Raw genomic sequence first — 22,414 nt, 5'->3', positions numbered from 1 at the left:
CACCATGGGCGTGTCACAAGAAGAAGTGAGCTGACACGGCCACCCGTGTCAACTGACACAGGCCGTGTCAGCCCAAGCCCAATATTTTCCCTTTTCATCGGGCTTTTGATCATCGGGCTTACAGAGAGATTTTTGGACATGTCCACCTATTATTGGAAATTTTCACTATATAAGAGAAACTTCTACCAAAGAAAAGGGCATCTTGGAACGAGGCAAAACACAGTATTATCAAGCAATCAAGTATTACAGAGAGCAATGAGTTCGGAGAGCTGACGGTTTTCATGAGCGGAAGCGATTGAAGATCGAAGTCATCCAAATACTTGTAATGTGTAATTTTTATCTTGCATTTGTTTTGAACAATATGAGTGGCTAAACCCCCCAATGCTAGGGGGGTGTCCCTGATTTTGAATTGTAACGAATTTGAGTATACTTTTGCATTTATAATATTATTCTTACGGTAACCTTTTGATGTGTTTAATGCTTTCTCTTTCGGACCAATCAATATTGTTTTGTGGTTATCAATTAGGCTGGACCGCCATTGATAAGGTTTTCATAAGGTTACTCTGCAGTAGATATCACCTAGGACTAGGAATACCTTGTATGAACCAGAGTGTTCTTGATATAATAAAGCTTAACTTCACCTTAATTACCTATGGACATAGAAATTAGGGTAGATTAATTAAAGGTTTTCTCACCAAGGACTTGGGAGAAAATACCCTTGACAACTGGTAGTAATTGATATTTGATCTCCCCAATTGAACTTAGAACTTAGGCAACATTCCTTTGCTAATGGACTTGGCCAATGCCAATTTGTTGAAGAACCAAGAACTTGCAAGTTTGAATTCATCTGATACCTCATTCAAGATCTCTCCAGAGCCATCTGCAACATTGATCATTGCTAAGCTGTTATTTTGAACTTGTGACTTGTGGATTTCATCTGCTACATAGGCCATTTTGAAGAAGATCATGAAGTGGATAAGATTGGAAGAGGCCATCTTTATTTGATGCCTTTGCTCTTCAAGATTGATATAATTGTGCATTTGTGTGTTGTTTGAATCTAAAAACTCCAAGGGAATTCTAGGTTTGTATTGACATACTTGTCTATTGGATTGCTCCCATTTGGTCAGATCTTTTCTACTTTAACTTTTAAATTTCTTGTATCTAGGGTAGTCTCTTCCTCTTCTCCCCATTTCTCTAATTTCAAAATCCCTCCCTCCATTTTCAAAAACCTTCTTTGTGTGAACTAGTTTGTTCTAAACTTTGACCATTTTTGCAAAAGGTAGAAACTTTGGCCTTATGCCATTGCACTTTTAAACTCATTTTCTTAAATCAAACATGTAAATAAACTTAACCATACTTGACTTAAACTTTCAAAAATCCAAAAAAGAACTAACTCATTCAAACCATTTTAGGCCTTTGTGCCTTTCAAGCTTAATTTTGTTAAAATCAACACACTCACTTTGAAATTTATAGCACGAACTACGAGATTTTGATCCCTAATTTATATGTTGGTACGTTAGCACGAGACCGAAGGTCTTGTCAAACACAAAAATATAATTAATCAATTCTTTTCTCATCCCCCCATTCTATTTGTTTGTAAACATCACTTTGTAAAAAATACATATGCACACAAAAAGGGCTCCCTAGGAGTACCTAGGACACTTTGGGGTGCTAACACCTTCCCTCGGTGTAACCAACCCCCTGTCGCATTACGCGAAAAACCGGTGGGAAAACGAAACAACAGAGCCGCCACCGTGCATTATTTATCCCGAAAGAGGGAAAGGAAACGCTCGAAGTAAACCTGGAAAATACATGGTCTCGCGACCAGAGAAAGATTGGATCGGGAGTCGGTTATGCGAAGGGAAGGTATTAGCACCCCTACGCATCTGTCGTACTCGACGGGATCCACGCTCAGAAAGAATAGAAGAAAGGTTGCTAAAAACTGCTCAAACACTGCACAAGGCTGGAAGGAAACACAGAAAGGACGGAAGAAGAGAACTCGACAGGATATCGCATCCTGGGTCTACGTAGTCTGTCAGACACAAACATCAGAGTCGACGTAGTTCGGGACAGGGGAAACGTGCTCGCTAGGATGTCGCATCCTATGCATACGTATCTTCTCTAACCAGAGTAAGAATCAGAGCACTCGTAGCTCGGCTAACGCACGCCAAACAAAACACAAACAGGAAACCGACTGCCAATCGCTGGACTTACGTCAGACTCCACACAAACAGGCAAACATGGAAACCGAATGCCAATCGCTGGACTTACATCAGACTCCGAACCAACAAACACACACAGGAAACCGACTGCCAATCGCTGGACTTATGTCAGACTCCAACAAGCAAACAAGATACATGAAACCAACTGCCAATCGCTGGACTTACGTCAGACTCCAACAAACAATCCCACACAGGAAACCGACTGCCAATCGCTGGACTTACGTCATACTCCGAACACACGCAAGGGGTTGAAAAAGAAGAAGGGTGCCCGGAGAGATCAGCTCATCTCCTGCCTACGTACCTTATCTGGTATGAGGATCAGGGCGACGTAGTTCCCCTAAACAGGGAAAGAACTTCTAACCTAACCAGAGACAAAGGGAGATAACAAGCTACTAGGGAGACTACGACTCGAGCCTAGAAGTTGTCATGCATAGGATCTCTATGTTGAGGTTTCTATTCTAACATGCACAGGAAGCAAGCTAACCTAAACAGCACAATCAAGTAAACACAAGCACAATAAAGCAAGCACACACACTATATGCAAACAGTTTGGGCTCATACAGGGCTAGGCTGTAGAAACAGGCCAACTAGAATGGGGTGTTTTTAGCTCTTAACCCTAACATTGAGAGTTAGGGTGAAGCAGATGAAATGTGAAGTGAGGATAAGACCTCACAGCTCTTATCCCTGGCCTGGGAGAGCTTGACTCAAATAGAAAGTGTGGGAGTTCAGAATGTAGGAACTCTTCTCCACAAGTGACTGACTCTATGGACAAGATTTTGGGTTCTTACTCACAATGCATCAACACATGGTGTGAGCAAAGTGAGTGACACAACTAAATAGCAGGGGATGGATTACACGTCCCTTTTATCTGCCAATTGCCTCTTAAGAGGACTTTACCTGCTTGGCACAAAATTAAACATCCACAAGCATTGCCTCTTAAGGAGGGCTTCAGACAGGTGCCTACCAATAACAGTAGGTCTTCCAGACTACATGAAGATCAAGGAATTATACCTCAGTGGTATGCAAACCACAAGCAAGCACAACAAAGTTCAAATGAACTTAAAGCAACTTAGGTACCTGTGGAAACATCTAAACCAATCAGTACAAAATCCAGACAACAGTCCACAGTCAATACCAATAACAAACAGACAATCCCAATGTACAATGTATAAACCATAAGGCAAACTCAAATGACTTATCATCACCCTACAAAACACACAAATGTCAGTAATCAAAAGCAAACATCAACATCTAAATGAGGAAGCATCATCAACCTTGGCATTTGAATGCTTAACCTGAAATTCAAAGCTCACATGTAAGTATACACCACTAGGTCAAAGCCTAGGGTCAAAAGAGGATCAAAAAACCAAAATAGAACTTGATATTCAACACGGACCATATTTAATCAGTCAAGAACAAGTCTTAAAAAAGAACCAAATCAAAAGCATCATGCAAGTTCATTTCATGTGCAAGATAAATCAAAGACCAATTCAAGGCATCCAAATGATCATCATGAATGAAAATTCTCAATCAAAACAGAAATGATTCAAATAATTCTGGAAAAGTTCATGAATATCCAACACATCTAACATGATCATCACACAAAAAATCAGGAGAATTAGAGGTCATTTGGCATAGAAATCAAATTGCACAAGTTGAACATCAAAAGGTGTGACACAAATTGTCACACCATGTTAACACAAGCATAAAACAGAAATGGTGAATGAGAAAAATGTCAAACCAAAGCCAAAATGTCCATCAATGTGTCTAGAATCAGCATGCAAAATCTCAAGTCCATTGGATTAAAAACAAGCATTTCATGATAGTTTGAACAAAGCAAGGTCATAAATGGACATGTGTTCAATCATCCTAGAGCAAATTAATTTTCCAGCCATGCACAACTTTCCAATTTATGATCATAAAAAACTAGACAAAACAAGGAGCATTTTTCAAAAAATTGGGATTGAATTGGATGATTTTTCAATTTTATATGATTTTATGAAGTTGGGAAAAAATTTGAAGTTAAAACATGAACTAGCATGGCAAAATGGAGGGAACATGTGAAAATGGATTAAAATTCGAAAATTTCGCTCGCTGGGACTCGAACCTTGTACGCATTTGAAAACACGCGCTAAGCACCAAAACGGTGCCGTTTCAACTAAAGCCCTAGCGCTGCCCAGAATTCGTAGCTAATCATGAAGATTTCGTAGCAAAACATGAACATTCGTAGCTAATCTGGAAAAACTCATGATCTTCATCTTCTTCCTCTTGAAGACGATGAACTTCAAGAACACATTTCCAGATTTTCCAGAAAAATTCCAGAAATCAACAAAACTTATACCATTCAAATCCTCGTTTCATGCACATCAAAGATCAAGCAACAAATCATGCTAAAACCTCATATATTGTTCAGATCGAAGAAAATAAAACTTGACATCAAAACTTCAAACACACATAACTTCATGAATAATGCACCATTTCACTTGATTTTTCTACCAGAATGATCACCAAACAAAGATCTACACAAATACAACAATGAATTCGAGAATAAGTGAGATCGAAACTTGACCTCTTGAAGAACAGCAAGTTGGAAACGCGTGCTACAAGGCTCAGCAATGGTCCAAAGCTCCTCTACAATGCTTGTTGAGATGATTAATGGTGAGATTGAAGCTCAAACACGTTTGAATCCAGTTGAATTTGAAAATTCCATTAATGCTTCAAGCTTCATGTATGGTTGAGTATGGCACGAATTCCTCCAAATTCACGTCCAATCTTCCTCAAAAACACTTCATGATCATGATTCCAACAAGAGAAATGGTCTTTGTGTGAGAAAATTGGAAGTTCTTTTTGAGAGAAAATTTTGAAAAGTTTCTAGATCTAGATCTGAAAAATGTTGTTAATCCCCAATGCAGTTGTGATTATGATTATATATGTCTTGCTAATGATTCTGGAAGTAAGCTTAATAAATGAGATTAGCAAGTTACAAGGTGTATGCATCAATTGGTATTTTCACTCCATGCATGAGATGGCCACGTGAACAGTACCCAAAGCTGGCCCAAATCCACTTAAAAATAGTCCATGCACACTTTGGAATTGGTATTTCTTGCATATGATCAACCAAATTGATTTTAGTAATTTTCCTTCAAAAACTTCATGAATGAGCATATGATCATGCAAAGGAATTTCATGCCATGTAATGAGATATTTGGAAAGTGCATGTCATGAGGAACAAAATGCAAAAAGAACCACCAAAATTGGAGCCTTGGTTCAAAAGATATGGCCATTTGAATTTTTAAGCACACTTTGTCATGATTTGATCATAACTCCTTAACCATACATCATAAATCCATGATCTTGGACTTTTTGCAAATGGGAGAGAGGGATCTTCAACTTTCATGTTGGACATAATTACATTTGAAGCTTCTTTGATGATGTAAAGTTGAGTTGAAGTTGGTCCAAAAACTTGCTATTTTTGGAAACTTGAAAATTACAGGTCATTTTCCATTTTTGGAAACTTTTGATCTGGCTTCAAATCCTTCAAGATAAATGTTTGACATGTTGAATAACCTTCTTTGGGACATGAATGAAGTTTCTCAATCCATTTCTCCATCTCCTAGCCCTCAGTTGACTTGCAGTTGACTTTTATGGGCCTCAGATGACTTGATCATGCATTGTGGACTTTGAACCTTCAACACTTGGCCAAGTTGCTTCAAAATGATCCTTGGGTCATGTAAGCTCATTGGAACCACCATAGGGCTTTCATCTCATGGAAAATGCTCTTGCTCTCTTGCACAGTTGAATCTCCTGGATACCAGTTTTGACTGATGAGATGTAATGGACTATGCAATGTGAATGCAATATTAATGACCTAAAAGTGAAATGTATATACAAATGGGAGGTGCAAATTTGAGGTGCTACAGCCCCTTACCTGTGATCTCTGACTTTTATTAGTTTTTATTTGAAAACTTCTTACTATTTGGGTTTTGTTCGCATTTTTTCCCTTTTCCCTTGGAAACAATAAAATCGTGGTGGCAACTCTTGTTAATTGATCTCTAGCTTATCAATAGCTTGATGATCATGAATTTCCCGCTACATAAATTAAGTGGCGACTCTGCTTGGGAGTTGTCTTCAGTGGGTTTAGCCTACTTTTTGTGGGAATATATTTGTATATATGTAATGTTTGTATATATGTATGTGTGATATAATCTGTTTGTTGTGCTTGGCGATCTCTGAGTGGTGACATAAGTTCTAACCCGAACTTGTGTGTAATTAAGATAAGAGGATGGTATAGTCATGTTCGACTTGTGTGGAGTAGTCCTTAACAAGTTGGTTTGAGATCCATCTGCTCAGTGGAGACTCCTTTGGATTTGGAAATGTCACACAAGTATTTGTGGTTAGGCATTGCTTTTTCTAATTGGGTATGAGAAGCTGAGGACCTTAGAACACCTAACCCATCTTGGCCTATTTAGGACGTAGTGCGGAAACTGTTCAGGTGTAGACTTGATAACAGTTGTTACACGATACTACACTCAGACGAGTTTCTCTTGAGAATATTATGGGTCGATGAGTCAGTCATCTTAACCTGTAATATCCGATAGATGTAATTAAGACTCTGGGAACTTTTTAGAACATGATCTACAGGTTTTTATCCTTAGTTCACTCCTTTGGGATGGTTCTTACCCAGAATCGATGCTCGTGACTTGCAACAAACCCTTGATTCTTGGTTGATCCAATCAAGTCTTGTCAATATCAATGGAACTTGGGTGTTGATAAGGTGTAAACCATAATCCACCAAAATGGATGATTGAACTTGACAATGACTTGATTCATCCCTTGACCTTTGTTTGCCTTGTGTATGATCCCTTACTTGTGATTGTTGCATTCATGCATTTCATGCGCATCATAACATTCATCGCACAAAATATCAAGGAACTAAGGTATCATTTGCAAATATTTTCAGACAGTGGACAAAGGAACACTAAGAAGTACAATTTTAGATGTCCCGACTTGAAAGAGTTAAGGAAGCTAGCATCCTTTGTATTAGATCCTTTGGACTTCAAACAACGTCATGGGAAGTTTCTCTCCATTTTTTCTGCTGATGTAGTTGAAGGATTGTTGAGTGTATTGGTGCAGTTCTATGATCCTCTCTACCATTGTTTCACTTTCCAAGATTTTCAGCTTGTGCCTACCTTGGAGGAGTATTCTCATCTTTTGGGGATACCTGTTTCTAGTAGAGTATCCTTTAGTGGATTGGAGGAGATTCCTCGATTTAGTATTATTGCTGAAACTCTTCACTTGGAGAAGTCTGAGATAGAGGCTCATTGGGTGAAGAAAGGAGGGTTATTTGGATTGCCATCTGTTTTTCTCATCAAGGAAGCTACCCCTTTTGCTCAAGATGGTAGTGTGGATGCTTTTGAAGTTATCTTTGTGTTGCTCATCTATGGATTAACTTTGTTCCCTAACATTGACGGTTTTGTTGATGTTAACGCCATTAGACTTTTCTTGATTGGGAATCATGTGCCTACTTTGTTGGGTGATATGTATTTCTCTTTACATCTAAGGAATTCTTAGGGTGGTGGAACGATTATCTGTTGTATTCCTCTTCTGTACAAGTGGTTTATTTCGCACTTGCCTCAGACGCCTGCTTTTGTGGAGAACAAACAATGTCTAAGGTGGTCTCAAAGACTTATGTCTCTCACTAATGATGATATAGTTTTGTATGATCCGTCCTTAAGCAGTTTGGAGATTATTGATAGTTGTGGTGAATTCTCTAATGTGCCTCTCATTGGTACACAAGGAGGAATTAGCTACAACCCTGCTTTGGCTCGTCGTCAACTTGGGCCCCCCTTGAGAAATAAACCTAATAACATGTTGTTAGAAGGTCTTTTCTATCAAGAGGGTAAAGATCCCCAACATTTGAAGCAGAAGATTGTGCATGCTTGGCATAATGTGCATAGGAAAGGAAGATCCGAGCTTGGTCCGCGCAATTGTGTAGCTTTGGAAGCTTACACTCTTTGGGTGAAGAAGAGAGCTATGGAGTTAAAGATGCCTTATCCTTGTGAAAGACCTATGTCTATGGTTGTGGTTGAGCCATTAACTCTCCCTAACCAAGATGTAGAGGAGTTGGAAGACACGTTTGTCAAGATGAAGCAAGAGAAAGATATGTGGGAAGAGCGTTTCCATGCTTTGAGCAAGAAGCATGAAGAGTTGCTATTGGAGTCTAAGGAAAAAGATGCACTGATTGAGCTACTTGAAGACCGAGTGACAAAGAGACAAAGAGAGCCATAGGTTTCATCTCCTAGCATGCCTCAGCCTTTCGTTGCTTGGAAGAAGATTGTTGACCAGCTTGTCCTCGAGAAGACTCAGATGAAGGCTTCTTTTGAGACCGAGATTCGTTGCATTCGAAGGAAGTACGCGCCTTCAGCCAGATCTTCTGACGCTGTTGTTAGGGATCCTTAGGATGACTAGTCTCATTTTCTCTTGTATCTTTTATTTTTGGTTTCTGAAATTGTACTCAGTGTAATCCTTCCAATTTATATAAATAAAAAGAGATTTTTGGTCATATCAAAATATTGCAATTGCCATTTCAATTTCTATATATTTGCAAATGATATAGTAAGTTCCTTGGAAAATAAAAATAACCAAGCATTGCATGTATCATTTGCATAAGCAGGTTTTTGCCAAGTGTCTGATTGGTGTTCTTCTGTGCTTTAGCCAAGCTGACTCACTGGTACAACACTCGAGCTAATCGACCAAAGATCATGGAACACCTTGAGCAAGAGAACCGAGATTTGAAAGAGGAGATTGCTCGGCCGACTGCCATGATGGAGTCAGTCTTACTGCATAGAGCCAAGCTTCTCCAACTCCTCTCGCGAGGACTGTTATTTCTGAAGCGGTTACCTCTACTGTGCCTGCTGCCACCGCCCACTTCGCTCTGAATCTGCCTGCTGGATTCCCTTGGGGAATGCCACCTAATTTTGTTCTAGAGGGTTTCGCTCCCACTTTTGCTTCCATGCCGGCATCTAGCCCGGTCATGTCTGTGCCACCTCCCGTTGTGCACACTTTGTCGCGTGTCGAAGACACCATCAATCACTCCGAGCCATCTGAGGGCCCGGAAGTTTATGAGAAGATGGGTGAGATGAAGGACCAATTCCTTGAGCTGTGCAAGGAACTGAAATCGCTGAGAGGCAAATATCTGTTTGGGAAGAGTGCTGTTGAACTGTGCTTAGTGCCCAATGTGAAAATCCCAGTCAAATTCAAAGTGCCTGACTTTGAGAAGTATAAGGAAAACTCTGGTCCAATCAGTCATCTTGTGATGTATCCCCGAAAGATGTCGACCCAGACAGATAATGATCAACTACTGATTCACTATTTCCAGGATAGCCTGACAGGTGTTGTGCTCCATTGGTATATGGGGCTAGATAGTGCAAGCATCCGCACTTTCAATGATCTAGGAGAGGCTTTTGTGAAAGAGTATAAGTACAACGTGGATATAGCACCAGATAGGGACCAACTGAGGTCCATGTCTCAGAAAGACAAGGAGACATTCAAAGAGTACGCCCAGTGCTGGAGGGAGTTGGCTGCCCATATCACTCCTCCATCGGAGGAGAAGGAGATGACGAAAATCTTTCTCAAAACCCTGAGTTCATTTTACTATGAACGCATGATCGCCAGTGCCCCCAGTGATTTTACCGAAATGGTAAACATGGGGATGAGACTTGAAGAGGGGGTCCATGAAGGACGATTGTCAAAAGAGGAAGCGTCAACTAGCAAGAAGTATGGGAGAAATTTCAGTAAGAGAAAAGAAAATGAAACGAATGCAATAAGCAGTGGGAGGCAGAGAAGGCCTCAAGCCAAAAGAAATTTATCATCCCGTCAACACCATCATCATCAAGTATCTTCCATTATTCCAGTATTCTCCAATCAACCAGCAACACCAGTACAACAACAACATCAGTATCAAAATCAACCTTAACAACAACAACCGCAACAAAGAACGAACACATACAACAACAACAATTCCAATAACAATCATCACCAGCAACAGAACTTCGAGAGGAAGGAGGTCTCTTTCGACCCGATTCTTATGTCGTATGTAGAACTGTACCCATCTTTAATCCTCAAGAATCTGATTCAACCGAGGAATCCACCGCAGATACCAGAACCACTTCCATGGTGGTATAAACCTGAGCTTCGATGTGCTTTTCACCAGGGTGCACCTGGGCACGATATTGAGAATTGTTATCCACTGAAGTATGAGGTGCAAAAGCTTATTAAGAGTGGCATGGTGTCTCTTGAAAACCGCACACCTAATGTGAAAGCTAATCCTTTACCCGCTCATGGGAATACCTCATCGAACATGGTGGACGGCTGTCTAGGTGAATATAAAGTTTTTGATGTCCGGTTTATCCGAAGATCTTTGGTGCAGATACACAAGGATATCTATTTGGTGAGTGAATGTGAACATGATCACGAAGGTTGTGATATTTGTAGCGTGAACCCAACGGGGTGTGCTGTTGTGAAAAGGGACATCCAGCGTCTGATGGATGAAGGCATGATCCAGATTTGTCAATCTCGTCATATTGATGATGATGTTAATGTCATTGTTCCCGTTTTCAAACAACCAGAGCGGTTGGTGATCCAATATGATAGCAACAGTAACCAGAACGTTAGCAATAGATCAATTTCTCCATTGGTAATACGGTTGGCAGGCCCAGTCCCGTATGCATCTGATAAGGTTGTACTGTATCAATACAATGCTAAAATGATAGAGAAAGGTCAAGAGGTTAGGTTACCTACGACCAGTTCCGTAGTGAGCATTGCAGATGTTACAAAGGTGACCCAGAGTGGTCGAGTTTTTGGACCGGTGATCCCGGAGAATAAGGAAAAATTGATTGTTGGTAAGAAGTAGGAGGTGCCTAGTGTAGATCCAGTTGGTTGTTCAAGAGATAACTCTGGTGAATCCAGCAATCTGAAAGCCAATAGTGATGATGATGAGGTACTCCGACTGATCAAAAGGAGTGAATTCAACGTGGTTGAGCAGTTGCTTCAGACCCCCTCAAAGATTTTCGTGTTGTCTCTGCTTTTAAATTCTGAAGCGCATAGAGAAACACTCCAGAGAGTTCTTGAACTGGCATACATAGAGAAAGATGTTATTGTGGCTCAATTTGATCATATAGTAGCTAACATCACTTCATCCAATAATTTGAGCTTTTGCGATGAAGAACTCCCTGAGGAGGGAAGAAATCATAATCTGGCTTTGCATATCTCGATGAATTGTAAGGAAGATGCTTTGTCAAACGTGCTAGTTGACACTAGGTCATCACTCAATGTGCTTCCAAAATCAACATTGTCAAAGTTATCTTATCAAGGAGCTCCCATGAGGTATAGTGGAGTAATTGTCAAAGCGTTCGATGGCTCGCGCAAGACAGTCATTGGAGAAGTGGACCTTCTAGTAAAGATAGGTCCGAGTGATTTTCAGATTACTTTCCAGGTAATGGATATTCACCCGGCCTACAGTTGTTTGCTGGGAAGGCCATGGATTCATGAGGCAGGGTTATTACTTCCACTCTGCACCAGAAGCTCAAATTTGTCAAGAATGGCAAGCTGGTGATTGTGGGAGGTGAGAAAGCACTGTTGGTCAGCCATCTGTCATCCTTTTCATATGTAGAAGCTGAGAATGAGGTTGGAATGTCGTTCCAAGCGTTATCTATTGCTGCTGAGAAGAGAGTTGGGGCACCTATGTCCTCTCTGAAAGATGCGCAAAAGATTGTTGAGGAAGGTCCTATTGATCAGTGGGGACGTGTGGTAGAGGTTGCCTACAACAAAGGAAGAACTGGTTTAGGGTTCCAGAAGGGCTTGTCAACCGTTAGATCTGAAGAGATGCAACTCAGTTTCCGTAGCGGAGGGTTCATTCATGGGAATGAACAACATTTAGCTGCTGTGCTAGAGGACAACAAAGAGGAAGACTGCACCAACTTTGTGACGCATGGACAGACATGCAACAATTGGACTGCTGTTGATATTCCTGTTATTTAGCATCAATCTAAGTAATTTGCTTTTTATATTTTAAAATCCTTCTCCTATGCCTAAGGGAGAAGTGAACATTGTTTGGGCATTTTAATTTGACCATAAATAAAATTAATTCTATTCATCCACATCTTTGATTTTTGTTTTACTTTTTTGCTTTATTCTGAAAATGGTAATCACAAAAAACATAAATAAATAGTATAATTTCCCATATGCATAATATTTGGTCACAAATTCACTTCTCTAAAATCAAAATATCAAATCATTATGCAGGTTGGTTCCTAACTCCATTGAATACAATGATCCTTCTCCTTCTCCAAGTTTTGAATTCCCTGTGTTTGAAGCCGAGGAGGAAAGTGATGTAGAAGTGAGCAATGAATTGTCCCGTCTTCTTGAGCAAGATGAGAAGATTATTCAGCCGTTTGAAGAGAAGATTGAGCTAGTCAACTTGGTTTCCGAGAATGATGTGAAGGAAGTCAAGATTGGGTCTCGGCTGTGTCTAGATGCTAACAATCAAAGATATATATGGCAAAAATGCAACATGAATATCTGAATGTCAAAATTATGCACGTATATGCATGGTTTATGTATGATGAATGCTGACAAACAGACATATCTAACACAAACAGGTCCAAGAATCAATGGACAAACATCCGGTACTACATCTCAAAAGAGAAAGTCAGGCCCACTGGAGAATATCTCATTTGATGGGGATAATAGATACCAGGAACAAAGATCTCTGCAAGGAAAGGAAAACCAATCACTCCCATTGGGGAAGGGATCAACACATCTTCCATAGGAGTTCCAACGCCTAACTGCAATCGGGAAAAGTCTTGGCTGGGGAATCTAACCACAGATAAAATCCTCCGTAGAAGCAACTCTACTAGGGAAATTATCAAAGAGAGAAATGAAACTCTGTGGGGAATGACTACCTATCAAAAGTTCCAAAACCTACAAACTTCCTTGCACTGCTGGATAAATCATATCTGCCGAGGAGAAGGGAACACTACTCCGATGGGGATGGAAAGATAAACATCTTCATCAACCACTCTGCTCGGGAGGAAACAACAAACAGGATTTGATCAGACAATTCCACTAGGGAAACACTGCTGATGACCGAACCGGGGATTTCCTGTAGGCAAACTAGTGGGGATACCCTGCTGGTGACCATACTGGGGAATAAAAGTGGGATCAACCCTGCTGAGGGTGGTCGAGGAGCAAATCTGCTGGAAATCAAAGTAGACAAGTCCGCAAAGGGAAAAGCTGCAAACCAAACTAGATGATAATTCCGCTCATGCTGGGGATTTCCTGCTTATTCTAGCGGAGAGATTTCTAACTTGAAGTGGGGGAAAACCAACTTCTTCGAAAAGATTAGCATATTCAATTTATCAATCTATAAGGGATTTTAGGTCAATCCACGCAAGGGATGACAACCATATAATTGATAATACAAATGCTAAATCCAGCCTTACTAGGGAGCTAGGAGATTAGGACGAGACTCCCAAACTCTCTGGGGATTTGGTGATGCATAATCTTCTTCTGCACTCGCGGAGGAGACAACCTGAAAGATAATGAAGAGGATACGAGTACTTTGAGAATATGAACAAATTTCTTACCCTTTTAGAGATCATACCATCTTTGGGAGAGCACTGAAGACGTCCCAAGTATCCTTTTCGTCATTGTGAATGTTCACTTTGTTTAAAACAATTTATGAAAAATTTAAAACAATGATATTTATCAATTAAAATATGCAAAACATTTGTTGAATAGAAACAAATGAGAGTGCAAAGAATTGTATAAAAGCTTAAATTTATTTGATGGAATGGTAGTCTGCAAATGGCAAGACTCCGTGGATCTTTACAAATTTGAAATTGGTGATATATATTGGAAAAGGGCTACATTGAACATAATGACCATTTCTCCACCAACTTTGAATCCGATGTATTTGAACCTTCAGTTGACAATGACTGAGCGAAACTCTTTGACAGATGACAGTTGTAGAACAAAGTCTTGTCAGGATGCAGTTACTTGCCAAATCCCTAATTTTTGCCTAGATTGCCCCAGGGTGAGGTACTCAATCTAGCGGGATACATATTCATTTTTTTATGTCTCTAACTTTTGCATGGAACGCCCTTTCGGGTTTTCAATCCACCGAGACGCTCATTTTTGCCTAAGCCACCCTTTCGAGTTTTCAACTTAGCGAGTTATTCTGTTTTTATTTTAGGCGAAGTATTTCTTGACTGCATCTGAATTCACAGGACAGGTGAAATCCTCCCCATCCATAGTTGTAAGTATCAAAGCACCGCCTGAAAAGGCTCTCTTAACAACATATGGACCTTCATAGTTTGGAGTCCACTTGCCACTGGAATCGGGAGCGAAAGACAAGACTTTCTTGAGCACGAGATCACCTTCTCGGAACACACAAGGCTTGACCTTCTTATTAAAGGCTTTCTTCATCCTTTGCTGATATAACTGACCGTGGCACATGGCAGTCAATCTCTTCTCTTCAATCAGATTTAGTTTGTCATAACGACTCTAAACCCATTCAACATCAATCAACTTGGCTTCCATCAAGACTCTCATTGATGGAATCTCCACCTCTACTGGGAGCTCAGCCTCCATGCCATAAACAAGAGAGAAAGGGGTTTCCCCTGTTGAAGTGCGGACAGATGTACGATATCCATGCAAAGCAAATGGCAGCATCTCATGCTAATCTTGGTATGTAACAATCATCTTCTATACAATCTTCTTGATATTCTTATTAGCAGCTTCAACAACCCAATTCATCTTGGGTCTATAAGGGGAAGAATTATGATGCGCAATCTTGAACTCGCTGCACAGCTCTTTCATCATTTTGTTGTTCAAGTTAGATCCATTATCAGTAATGATCTTATCCGGCACACCATAACGGTATATGAGTTGATTCTTGATAAACTTCACAACCACCTGCCTGGTCACGTTTGCATATGACGCCGCTTCAACCCACTTGGTGAAGTAATAAATTGCTACGAGAATAAACCTGTGACCGTTGGACGCTTTCGGCTCTATCCTACCAATCATGTCAATTCCCCACATGGAGAAAGGCCATGGTGATGAAATCACATTCAGAAGTGTCGGGGGAATATGAATCTTATCCGTATAAATCTAACACTTATGGCATTTCTTCACGTATTTGCAGCAGTCAGACTCCATTGTCAGCCAATAGTAGCCCGCTCTCAACATCTTTCTAGCCATGGCATGTCCATTGGAATGAGTACCAAATGAACCCTCATGGACCTCAGTCATCAACAGGTCTGCTTCGTGTCTATCCACGCATCTGAGCAGAACCATGTCAAAATTCCTTTTATAAAGCACATCACCATTAAGGTAGAAACTGCCTGATAATCTCCTCAAAGTCTTTCTATCTTTCACAGATGCCCCAGGCGGGTAAATCTGACTTTGCAGAAAACACTTGATATCATAATACCATGGCTTATCATCCTGCACCTCCTTTAGTTCAAATACATGGGTTGGTCTATCCAAGCGCGTCACAGTGATAATGGGAACTTAATTACAGAGTCTCACCACGATCATCGAAGCAAGTGTAGCAAGTGCATCTGCCATCTGATTCTCATCTCGAGGAATATGATGGAAGTCAACCTCAGTAAAGAATGTTGAAATCCTCCTCGCGTAATCTCTATATGGGATGAGGCCAGGCTGATTCGTCTCCCATTCACCCTTAATCTGATTAACAACAAGGGCCAAATCACCATAAACATCAAGATGTTTGATCCTAAGATCAATACATTCTTCCAATCCCATAATACAGGCCTCATATTCCGCCATATTATTCGTGAATTTGAAAGTTAGCCTTGCTGTAAAAGGAAAATGTGTGCCCAGAGGAGTAATAATCACTGCCCCAATACCATTTCCATATTGATTTACAGCGCCATCAAACACCATGCCCCATCGGGAACCAGGCTCTGGCCCTTCATCGAGCGTAGGCTCATCGCAATATTTCATATTTAAATAAAGAATATCCTCATCATAGAAATCATACTGAACCGACTGATAATCCTCGATTGATTGATGTGCCAAGTGGTCAACCAAGATACCACCTTTAATAGCTTTCTGAGCTCGATACTCAAAATCATACTCAGATAACAACATCTGCCAACGAGCAATCCTCCCAGTTAAAATAGGCTTCTCAAAGATATATTTGATTGGATCCATTTTGGATATCAACCAAGTCGTATGATTCAGCATATACTGGCGTAAGCGCTTTGCAGCCCAAGCCAAAGCACAATATGTTTTATCAAGCATCGAGTATCGAGACTCACAATTAGTGAACTTCTTACTTAGGTAGTATATAGCAGATTCTTTCTTCCCTGTCTCGTCTTACTGACCAAAGACACAACCCATTGAGTCTTCAAGAATAGTCAGATACATAATCAATGGTCTCCCTTCCACAGGCGAAGATAGAATCGGAGGCTCGGACAGATACTCTTTGATACTGTCAAAGGCTTTATGGAAATCCTCGGTCCAATCATGACGCTGATCTTTCCGGAGGAGCTTGAATATCGGTGCATATGTGGCAGTCATGTGTGATATAAATCTGGAAATATAATTCAAGCGGCCAAGAAAACCTCGGACTTGCTTCTCAGTCTTGGGCGCAGGCATCTCTTGTATTGCTTTGACCTTTGCAGGATCAACCTCAATACCTTTCTCACTGACAATAAAGCCCAATAACTTACCAGAATGGACTCCAAATGTACACTTGTTAGGATTCAAACGAAGCTTATACTTCCTCAAACGCTGAAAAAGCTTCAACAAGTGCTCAACATGCTCAACTTCCGTTCTTGACTTTGCAATCATATCATCAACATACACTTCAATGTCCTTGTGCATCATATCGTGAAACAAGGTAGTCATAGCTCGTTGATACGTGGCTCTGGCGTTCTTCAAACCGAAGGGCATCACTCGATAAAAGAATGTTCCCCAAGGTATGATGAATGTTGTCTTCTCCATATCCTCGGGTCCCATTTTAATCTGATTATATTTGGAAAATCCGTCCATAAACGAGAAGACATTGAGTTTAGTTGTATTATCTACCAACATATCAATATGTGGTAGAGGAAAGTCATCTTTCGGACTAGCTTTATTCAAGTCTCTAGTCCACACACATTCAGACTTTTCCATCTTTCTTAGGCACGGGCACAATATTGGCCACCCATTGAGGATTTGTAGAAGTCACCAGAAACCCCGCATCAATCTGCTTCTGAACTTCTTCTTTAATCTTCACTTTCCATATCGGGATGAGTTCTTTTGAGCTTCTGCTTCACCGGCACACACTCAGGCTTCAAAGGCAGGAAATGATGCACGATATCAGTATCTAAACCAGGCATGTCGTTATATGACAAGGCAAAGACGTCGACGTATTCTCGTAGCAACTCAATCAACCCCTTCTTAATAGATTCTTCCAGGAGTGCCCCAACCTTTACTTCTCGCACACAATCTTCAGACCCTAAATTGGCTGTTTCCAGATTCTCAAGATGCGGCTGAATGATCTTCTCTTCAGGCTCAAGTAGACGGGTAATCTCGTCAGGAATCTCTTCAACATCATCTTCTTCCGCCTCAAATACAGGGAATTCAAAGTTGGGAGATGGTGTTGGATCATTATGTCCAATGGGTTTGATCAACCTGCATAATGATTTTGGATATAAAAGCTTTTAGAATTCAAGCAAGGCAAATCATTATGCAGATGAAAAGATTGATTTTATTCTATTTTTTTAAGGTTTTATGTGATCACCAATTTCATGCAAAAAGCAAAAAGTGAAAATAATTGGAAAAATAAACATTTAACATAAATTTATTGAATGAAAATATCATTGTATTTATAAGCCAATAATGTCATCACTCCTCCTTTTGGCATGGGAGAAGGGTTTTTTGAACAAAATGAACATTACGTTGACTTGTGGATGACTGTTGGAACATCAACAGCGACCCAGTTATTGCAGACCCCTCCAGGGATGACAAAGTTGCCAGAATCTTCCTCTTCATCCTCCTCCATAATAGCAGCAGCTTCCTCGTCTTGGATGGCGTGGATGGACCCACCACTCTGAAACAGCCTATGCTTGTTGAAAGCTCTAGAAGAATACCCTATGCCAGCCCGGGATTTGTTGTCTTCCAGCTTGATCATTTGTCCCAAACCAGTAGTTGTGCCATGCTCAATGGCCAACTTAGCATCATTGTAGGACGCAAATGAAGAAGTTCCTTTCTTAGTAGGCTCCACAATAGATAAAGCTTGGAACGGCGTTCCAACTTCATCCTCAGCATCTATGTAAGAAAAGGAAGACAAATGGCTAACCAGGAGAGTCTTTTCTCCCCTTACCACCACCAGCTTCTTGTTCTTGACAAATTTCAATTTCTGGTGTAGGATGGATGTCACGGCGCCTGCCTCGTGAATCCATGGTCTGCCCAACATACAGCTATATGATGGGTGGATATCCATGACCTGAAAAGTGATCTGGAAGTCACTTGGTCCAATCTTGACTAGGAGCTCAACCTCTCCAATCACTGTTTTACGGGATCCATCAAAAGCTTTTACCATCATTCCACTCTGCCTCATGGGAGGCCCCTAGTATGACAATCTGGCCAGAGTGGACTTTGGCAACACATTCAGTGATGATCCAGTGTCTACCAACATATTAGACATGGCATCATCCTTGTAGCTCATAGATATGTGAAGTGCCAAATTATGGTCTCTTCCCTCCTCGGGGAGATCAGCATCACAAAAACTCGGATTGTTACAAGCGGTAATGTTTGCAACAATACTATCAAATTGTTCTATTGTTACATCATGGTCTACATATGCCACATCCAACACCTTCTACAGAGCTTTACGGTGTGGTTCTGAATTCATAAGCAAAGATAGCACAGAGATCTTTGAAGGCGTTTGTAGAAGCTGATCTACAACGATGTATTCACTCCTCTTGATGAGCCTTAGCATCTCATCACAATCTTCTTTTATGGTGCCATTCTGGCCAGCAGAGACAAGAGTTCTTACAATAGTGGCAGGTTTATTAGCAATAAGTCCCGGATTCGGAGCAATAACAACATTCCTAACTAGGCGCACAGCATAATCAACAACATCAGCCCTTCTGATGTCTGCCTGGGGTTTCGGCGGAGCCGAGAAAATACAATTGCTACGGGTCAGGCCGCTGACATCGGCAATATTAACAACAAAAGTAGAGGGCAGGGGCACCTCCTTCCCATCTTCCAATGCCACATCATTATAACGATAGGGGACAGCATTATCGAAAAAATATGGCACACAGACAGCTGGTTTAATTATCAAAGAGGGAGAAGCCTTCTACTTCATGCCATCATACCGGATGACAACAGGCTCTCGGATCCGAAATACCGAAGATATCACATTGACTTTATCATCAACATCGTGATTCTGAAGTATTTCAATTACACCTTCATCCATCATTTCCTGGATGTCTTTACGGACTTGGCGACATCCCCTTTGATTGACAGTGCAGACTCGGCATTTGTCATGGTCGTGCTCATAATGACTGTATTCACACAACAGTCTGTGCATCTCGACCAAATATTGTCGAATATGGCTGACATATTTGACCTTATATTTACCAGGGCAGCCCTGGACCATGTTGACAGAGGATTTCCCATGTCATAGGAATAGGATCAAAGGTGACCCTCTTCCTCTCATAGCTGATAATAGTCTGATAGTTGTTTCGAGGTTGGTAGGCCTATTGTTGAGGACGGTGTTGTTATTGTTGATATTGTTGATGTTGTTGTTGCTGCTGGTTATTGTGCTGATAGTGCTGATTTTCTCTGAAAACAGGTGCTATGTGAGCCACCTGATGCTGATTACCGGCAGGACGCACGGTTTTCCTCCTTACGGAGGGTCTTCTTGGTTTGATATGGGAGGTCATAGCATGTGCCTCACTTTCTTTCTTCTTTCCAAACGCCCCATATCGTTTGGCAGAAGAGCCTTCTTCTCTGGTCAGGCGCCCTTCCCTGACTCCTTCCTCCAAACGCATCCCCATGTTCACCATCTCGGTGAAGTCAGAAGGAGCGCTGACAATCATCCGCTCATAATAAAATGAGCTCAAGGTCTTCAGGAAGATCTTGGTCATTTCTTTCTCTTCCAGCGGAGGCACAATCTGTGTTGCTAGCTCTCGCCACCTCTGGGCGTACTCTTTGAAAGTTTCCTTGTCCTTCTGGGACATGGCTCTCAATTGATCCCTATCGGGAGCCATATCCATATTATATTTGTATTTCTTGATGAAAGCTTCGCCAAGATCATTGAAGGATCGGATGTTCGCGTTGTCCAAGCCCATATACCATCTCAGGGCAGCACCGGATAAACTGTCCAGGAAATAATGAATGAGGAGTTGATCGTTGTCGGTCTGAGTCGACATCTTCCTCGCATACATAACCAGGTGACTGAGAGGGCAAGTATTTCCCTTGTACTTTTCAAATTTAGTTACTTTGAACTTTATAGGGATTTTAACATTCGAAACTAGACAGAGTTCAGCAGCAGACTTACCAAAGAGGTTCTTTCCTTTTAGAGTTTTGAGTTCCTTGCGAAGCTTAAGAAACTGATCATTCATTGCATCCATATTTTCATAAACATTTGGGCCCTCAGACGGCTCAGAGTGGTAGATGGTGTCGTCTACTCTTGGCATAGTATGCACGACAGGAGGTGGAACGGCGAGGACCGGGCTAGATGTCGGCAGAGAAGCAAATATGGGGGCAAGACCCTCAGGAACAAAGTTTGCGGGCATCCCCCAGGGAAACCCGGTTGGCATAGCAGTTGGTGCAAAGTTGGCGCTGGCCGCAAGCACTGTTGAAGAGGCAATCTCAGAGATGACTGTCCTCTGGGGAAGAGTTGAAGGCGTTGGAGTAGACTGGCTTTGGGCGGCCATGAAAGACTCCATTAGGGCAGTCAATCTGGCCACTTCCTCCTTGAGTTCACGATTCTCTTGCTCTAGATGATCCATCAGTCTTGAAGCGTTGGCTCGGGTGTAGTACTGGTGAGTCAGCTTGTCTTCAAAATAAATGAAGAACACAGAGTTAGACCATTGAACAAGAAGCCTTGAGCAAAACCTGCTTATGCACATGATGCATGCAACGCTTGTGCATATGATTTATTTTATTTATGAAAGGAACTTTAGAGTCCTATTTGCAAATATTTGAAAATATTAATCATTTAGACATATATGGAAATATCATATTAATAATATCTAGAAATTTTTTTACCCCAAACAAGTACAGTCTTGGTAACCAAATACAATACAAGAGAGAAGGAAAATGAACATCCTATGGAACCCTAGAAACAATCGTCTAAAGCTTTGGAGACTGGAAGATAAGCTGCACGAAGCCTCTTCACCTCTCTCTCATAGGCTGCCTCCATATCCGCCTTCTCTTTGGCGAGTCGATCGTACTTCCTTTTCCAAAACTTGGAAGACTGAGGAAGAAGAGAAGTCAACCCATCATCAGGCTCGTCGATAACCTGATGCTCAAGAAACTCTACCAATGCATCCTTATCTCTGAGCTGATGAAGTAACTCCTCTCGTTCACGGATCTAGGCACGTGAACGGTCTTCGTCTCTCAACTCCTCTACTCCTTGGTCAGGGAGGGTTGAAGGCCCAGCCACAACCAAAGGTGTAGGTCTTAGATACTCATAAGGCATAAGGTACTCGGAAGCTCTCCTCCTAACCCACGAGGTATAGGGTTCCAAAGCAATAAAATTCTTTAGACCAAACTCTTTCCTTCCCTTCTTATGGATCTTGCACCAAGTGTGAACCATCCTGCCCTTCAAGTCTTGTGGATCTTTACCCTCCTGAAAGAACACACCTTCTAACAGAATGTTATTAGGTTTATCCCTTAGGGGGAACCCAAGTTGACGACGTGCCAAAATAGGGTTATAGTTAATCCCACCACATGTACCGAGAAGAGGCACATTGGAGAATTCACCACAAGAGTCGATAATCTGCACACCATCATATACATGGTTGTACAAAAAGATATCATCATTAGTGAGAGAATAGGGAGCTCTTGAAGAAGAAGGGATTGCGGGGTGAACGGCATTCTGTTGTACTACTAACACTAGTTGTACTAGAGTAGTTTAGTAGCGCCTTTTGAATCAAATA

The sequence above is a fragment of the Lathyrus oleraceus genome, chromosome 6 (assembly GCF_024323335.1).
Source record: "Lathyrus oleraceus cultivar Zhongwan6 chromosome 6, CAAS_Psat_ZW6_1.0, whole genome shotgun sequence".
Classification (NCBI taxonomy): Eukaryota; Viridiplantae; Streptophyta; class Magnoliopsida; order Fabales; family Fabaceae; genus Lathyrus; species Lathyrus oleraceus.
The sequence above is the reverse complement of the archived record's forward strand: the minus strand, read 5'-3'. Positions refer to the sequence as shown.